The following is a 6,846-nucleotide window of genomic DNA, read 5'->3' on the forward strand; positions in this document are numbered from 1 at the left end:
GCCGTTCCCTTAATGTCTACTACATTTTCTAGTCTATTGAGGAGAATAGCATGATCAATGGTATCAAAAGCTGCACTAAGGTCAAGCAGCACCAGCAAGGAGACACAACCCTGATCAGAGGCCAGTAGTAAGTCATTTACAACTTTAACCAGCGCTGTCTCTGTGCTATGATGAGCTGAATCAAGAATGAGCTGAAGAACACTGACCTGAAGAACTCAGAGCTGAGTAACACTGAGCTGAAGAACACTGAGCTGAGGAACACTGAGCTGAGGAACACTGAGCTGAGGAACACTGAGGAACACTGACCTGAAGAATGCTGAGGAACACTGAGCTGAAGAACTCAGAGCTGAGGAACACTGAGCTGAAGAACACTGAGCTGAAGAACACTGAGCTGAAGAACACTGAGCTGAAGAACACTTAGAAACACTGAGCTGATGAACACTGAGGAACAGTGAGCTGAAGAACACTGACCTGAAGAACACTGAGGAACACTGACCTGAAGAATGCTGAGGAACACTGAGCTGATGAACTCAGAGCTGAGGAACACTGAGCTGAAGAACACTGTGGAACACTGAGCTGAAGAACACTGAGAAACAATGAGCTGAAGAACACTGAGCTGAAGAACACTTAGAAACAATGAGCTGAAGAACACTGAGCTGAAGAACACTTAGAATCACTGAGCTGAAGAACATTGAGAAACAATGAGCCGAGGAACACTGAGCTGAAGAACACTGAGCTGAAGAACACTTAGAAACACTGAGCTGATGAACACTGAGCTGAAGAACACTTAGCAGAGGAACCCTGAAGAACACTAAGAACACTGACACTAAAGAAGAAGATCTAGACCCTTTAATGCTCTGGTTCAGTTCCAGTGCCTTTTAGGAGGCTGAGAAGCTTTAAAGATGCTGTACATTGTGTATAATGTGGGGGTGAATAAAGGGTTCCTCAGGGGTTCTTCAGCTATTTAATGGTCCTTAGATTCCTCAGTGTGTTCTTCATGGAACCATTTCTAAAAGTAAATCTGTCCTTTAGAGGGTTTGTGGAAAAGCTTTAGGGATTTTTAATGATTCCAGGAAGAACATGTTCAGGAGGATAAGATCCTCTACAACTCCTCTTTAAGACTTAAAGTACAACAATAAGAGCCTTAAGGGTTCTGTGATTCACACACACACACACACACACACACACACACACACACACACGGTAGCTCTCCCCGCCCCCTCTCTCTCCCCGGGCAGCGCGCGCTTATCCAGCAGCAGCCGTTACCTGGTTACCGGTAGCCGGTGTCGCGCGCAGCAGTGCAGTGCGGCGGTGAGGGACTCAGCTTTCAGAGCGCAGTCACAGCGGAGAGTTTCACCGACACGCACGAGCCCGCCGCTTCCAGCCGCCTCACGCGCCTTCATTTCCGTTATCTCCCACTTCCTCTTCCTCCTGATCCTCCTCGAGCTCCGCGCTGCTGCGGCTCTGCAGGAATCCCGAGCTCCAGACTCGCGCTGTGATCACAGGTAAGTTTCTCAAGCGTCTTAACCGGATGTTGTGACTGTAACTCGGTTAGTAACGGACACCGGACCCCGCACCCCGCACCCCGCACACCGGACCCCGCACACCGCACCCCGCACACACAGCGGTTCTTCATCACACTTTTATTCAGTCGGAGATAAAAGAGCAGAGACACCGCTGGATGCATTAACGCGCGCGCGCTGCAGGTGTTCTTCAGGTTTAATTGCAAATTTGTGGCTAATTAAGGAGTCACGTGATGCGGTTTACTCCTCAATCATCTACCATATTAATGAGGAAAAGTCGCAACATTTTATTATGACAGTGTGAGTTAATGATTATATACCCGCTATACGCCTGCACATATATATATATATACATTATATATTACTGTGTGTATATACATTATATATTACTGCACATATTCATTAAATACATATACATTATATATATATATATATACACATTACATTCCATATTGCTGCACATATATATTAAATATTACTGTATATATACATTACATGCGATTATAAAATGTGTAAAATTTAATCTGTAAATATAAACAAAAAAGCTGTTAAAAATATCCAAATATGTAGCATGCACAGATTATTTATTTATTTATTTATTTATTTTACTCAACATGAATTTCGGTCTGTATTACTATAATAAATAAAATAATAAATTAGTTTAAAGCAGTAACAGTGGATGCTCCATGTTGGGATATTTGGGGTTTTTATCCGATATCATCCTGATCCCTCCCTCCAGCCTGCTCTCAGATACCAAGCTGCCTTTCTTTAAAGCTTCAGTCCGTGTCCTGAGCTGATGTGCAGCGTCCGATCAGTTCAGCATCAGACTCCCCCTCAGTGGATCAGCTCAGAAAATGGGTCCGATCCGGTCTGATAGCAGTCCAGCGTTTCAGTCCAAGTTACAGGTGGAACATTACGTTAAACTGACGGTTTGATTCACGAAGCTGACTTCAGGGCAATATTTGTACAAGAATGTGATAAACTACGCTACCGTATCTGTAGCTGCGCCGTGAGTTCGCCGTCGTCCTATTGGTGGATTTTAGATGAGCGTCGTAGCAGCGCTCACACTCTGAGACTTTAATCACAGATTTCTCTCACACACTCACACACACACTCACACACACACTCACACACACTTTGTCCTCAGCTGTGTTCGATCACACTGACACTAAATCTGTCACGTTGTGCGTCCTGAGACCACCGACCTCACTCACCACCGAACAATGCTTTTACACTGTGAGTTTTATCTGAGAGAGAGCAACATCTGGCTGTAAACAACATCTGTACAGTGTAAAGCCGGGTTTAAACAGCATGATTAAGAGAGTGCGTTTGCTAATCAGTTATTTTAATGCTGTATTGTTGCACCTCTAGTCAGAGAACCGGTGAAGTGAGCACTGAGTTATGAATTATTCACGCGGTTTGTCATGGCCCGTGTGTGGGACGGCGTGGCCTCTGTGCCATTTTGCTGGAATTCTTTCCCGCTGCGTGGGTGAATGATGACTTCACCATTCCCCGATTTTCCCAAACCGCTCCACTGCGCTGGCAGATCGCTCTGACGTCACCGCGTCGTGTGTAGGAGCAGAGAATTTCGCCTCCACGCAGCAGAACACAATCCCAGAAGCCCAGAACTGTTGAGCTGCTGATGTTGATGCTGATGGAGTCCAGACTTAGCCCAGAGAACGAGCTGTGCTAATTCAGTTAGCCGCTAACTCAGTTAGACAGTAATGTGTTTAGCAGAGCAGGTTCCAGTCTGGTGTGGAAAAGTCAATTTCACTTAACCATCTCACAGCGCTGGTGAAGAGGAACACCCGGAGCCTGGGTATTATCCTCAGAGTGAAGGTTTGCACGCCCTTTCGATAAAATGACGAGAAAGAAGCTGTAGTTTGTAGTTTTCTCGGATAAATGATAAAAATAGAGCAGTCCATTTTCCTTTTTTCATAAACAAACCGTGGGTCACACACTTGTGCACTGTATAATCCGCTGCATGATGGCTGCAAAAACTGATGATCATAATGAAATCCTCAATGTTGAGCACTTTGCAAATCCATGTGAAGCCTGAACTCTGTGTTTATTTCTGATTACAGCACATTTTCAGTCCATTTTTACATCAAGGTGATAAAATTCACAATTGTGTGATTTCCAGAATCCAGTTTAAACAGAAAATTACACTAATTTAAGCAAACAGCGCTCGCTCTCGTAGGCGGCTTGTGAATTTACCAATGTGATCTCATGTAAAGGTTGAATGAGGTTGAATAAGTGATGTAGTTGGGTTTGGTTTGATTTCACATGAATGAAGCTGAAAGAAACGCAACAAACACTAACCCCGCCCCAGCTCCGCCCTGAATACCGCCCCAAACCCTAATCCGCACTAATCCGCCCCAAAACCTAACCCTAACCTCGGGGTTTGTAAATCTTCATGTGAGTTGATTCGTGTCTGTTGTTACGAATCGGGAATTGTAAGATCAAAATTCTCCAGAAATCAGCGCGAGTGCAAAGCCCCATGCCGGACTGAAGAAGTATCCAAGCTAACTTTAGCTAGCTAACACACACCAACGTTTCAAACATAATTATGTTTATGCTTAAATATTATAATAGCATACCTCCTATTAAATGTTATATTAAACTACATGTTTGTGTTAGCATGACAGCTCTTAATGCTAGCTAGCAAGATAACTTAGCTAACATTAGCAAGCTAACTATGATTAACCAAAAAAATCGACATTCAGATAACATCAATTCACTAAGTGTATATAATCTAAATAATTTCTGTTAAAGATATATAACTTCGCTATCATTAGCTACTTCAGTAACGTTAAAAACTAGCTAACTTAGCTATTACTAGCTAGATAACTAGCATAAACTGAAACACACTGAGTTCACAAACGGTTCATTAATTATGAGATTACAGCAGCTGTGACTTGATGTTACTACAAACATATAAATCAATTAATTCTAAATAATTATAAATCATTTCTGTACTCTTTCTGTGAATTATGTGTTCAGATGTTAACTTTCCCACGTTTCTGATGTTAGTCTTAAAAACGGGTTGTGATTGAGATCAGTACGCACCTTTACCTCAGACTTAGCTAGTTTAAGCTTTATGGGTTTTTTTGGGTCTCAAATCTTTATGTTATTTGGGTTTGTTGGTGTCGCGGCTGTAGAAACGCTCGAGACGTCGCAGGCTGCGGAAACAAAAAAAGAGAGAGTTAGTGCAGAAAGAGCTGCAGCGACCTGGTCTGTTTCTTCAAACGCACATTTTTACTGTGTCTTTAATAACATTTTTATTCACACCAGATAATGGCACACTGTCTTTTAGTCAATATTAGAGCTAAACCATTTTACTGGGAATATTCTAACAGTAAAATCTCTTCTTATTACATTTTAAATCAGGTAACTGGCAGTGTTTCTGTCCTGTTAGAGGTTTATTTCCACAACATAGATGCAGCTTTGTTTCTAGTCACCACAGCTGCCCTGACCTCCCCAAAGCCTTGAGAGCCTACAGCAGGAGCTCAGGTGAGTGGTGAAGAAATGAGGCGTGCTGTATACAGCAGCTCAGCAGCTCAGCAGCTAGAGGTAGTCCTGTTCCTTCCTGAAGAGCTGAGAGAGAAGACGGAGCTGTGCGGAAATGGAAAGTAGCTGCAGGCAGCAGAGACACTCCACGTCTCAGCGGCTTCTCTCAGGAGCTGAGCTCCGTACAGCCGAGACCAGCCTACACAGAAATGTGGAATAAAAATAGTTGCATAAGATGAGCAGTGCGCTGCTGTGACACGTTCAGGCTGATCTTTATAATCACTGAATTACGAAGGGACAGAGATTAATGACATGTCGATGGAGGGTTAGTCTAATCTAATTACCTCACTGAGATATCACGATGGTTTGAGCTTTCATAAATGTGTCAGAAGACGTGTTACTCCTGCGCTTTGTGTTCAAAAGAAAACATCCTCTTTCATCAGTTCATCAGTGTGTATGCTCCGTGAATGAGGATTATTATTATTACAGAAGAAATGGGAATGATATACATATCACTAGCAATTTTATCTCCTGCCAGTCGAGCAGAGAAAAATCCAGCCCCTTTTCACAGTCAGATAAATGTATTCATGCGTCTTGTCTTACATTTATTTTGGGTTAAATTGCAGTAGCTATCTTTTTCCAGCTAGGTGCTAGCTAAATAACATTGACTTATTAATGATTACACTGTAACGGCCTGTGTGTTTGGGTATGATATTAATTCAGGTTTAGGCATTTTAAATATACTGTCCAGCTTAGCTAGCTAGTTATTGCATAAGCTACACAGTTCCGCTGAACAAATTCTTACAGTCTGCAAACACAAATATGACTTCATCAAAACAGCAAAGAGGCGGCGACGTAAACGGATGACTTAATCACGCCACCTTTCAGGAGATAAACGAGCTGGATCATGCTGATGGGTTTAACCGTATTACAGGGAATTATCAAAATAAAGAAGACGTGAATTTATACAGCTGCAGAGTGCAGGTGCAGTTTTAATAAATAAAAAAAATAACATCCAAAATAATCGAACCAAAGGGACAATCCTCAAAACAACATCCACGCAAAATTCCCGCAAACAGGCAAAGTGCTGGAGAGACTTCACAAATGTCTCGAGTCGGAGTTATTTAAAGGAAGTGTGTGTGCGTGTGTGAACAGGTGGAGGTTGTGAATGTGGAGGATCATGGGAGTTGTATTTTCAGTAGCAGGTGTGGATGTGTCACTCATGATTTTATTCCTAATAAAACCTGGCAAAATGCAGCAAACTATAACCACGACGTCCTCGCTCGTTTGTTGTACAGTTTTTTAATAAGCTCAGGTACGAGAGCAGTCCGGCTCTACACAAACATTTGGTCTGTTTGGACAACCGTGTTGTGACTGGAATGCGGGATTAGTGGTGTTTTGAAGCGTGAATGATAAATCCGCATGTTTTATTAGGGTATTGTAAGCGAATTTGCACGCGTAGGTAAGAGAATTGGCAGGTAAGAGTTCTCCTCAGCCGTGTTCCTCCTCAGACCGTGCCCTCAATGATGTGTTTCTCTAAATCTCATTTAGATTCTCTCTTTCAGCAGTGTGTAATTACTGACACTCCAGCTCCTCGTCACACTCATCGACCTCACACACTCTTACTGACATCGGCTCCCTCAGCCACGGGGCTCAGCGCTAACCACATTACGCCCCGTGAGCTGCGACTCGGCTTCCTGCACTCATTAGCTCTGCTATCATTTACCTTTCTGTGCACGCTATAGGACTGGACCTGAAACTATTATTGCGTAATTAGAGCTAATTGAGTTCACCGCAGTGGCGCAAAATTGTG

At 43.0% G+C, this 6,846-nt stretch overlaps 1 protein-coding gene across 1 annotated transcript in view; it reads left to right on the top strand.

Moving 5' to 3' along the window:
- The first annotated feature begins 742 nt into the window (after positions 1-742).
- The window catches only part of LOC113523768 (somatostatin receptor type 5-like), a 33,073-nt gene continuing 26,969 nt past the window's right edge, over positions 743-6,846 (top strand). The window contains exon 1 of the mRNA XM_034309787.2: positions 743-1,505. The gene's annotated coding sequence lies outside the window, so the exon portion shown is untranslated. The remainder of the gene's footprint in view (positions 1,506-6,846) is intronic.

Source organism: Pangasianodon hypophthalmus, chromosome 13 (assembly GCF_027358585.1).
Source record: "Pangasianodon hypophthalmus isolate fPanHyp1 chromosome 13, fPanHyp1.pri, whole genome shotgun sequence".
NCBI classification, from domain to species: Eukaryota; Metazoa; Chordata; class Actinopteri; order Siluriformes; family Pangasiidae; genus Pangasianodon; species Pangasianodon hypophthalmus.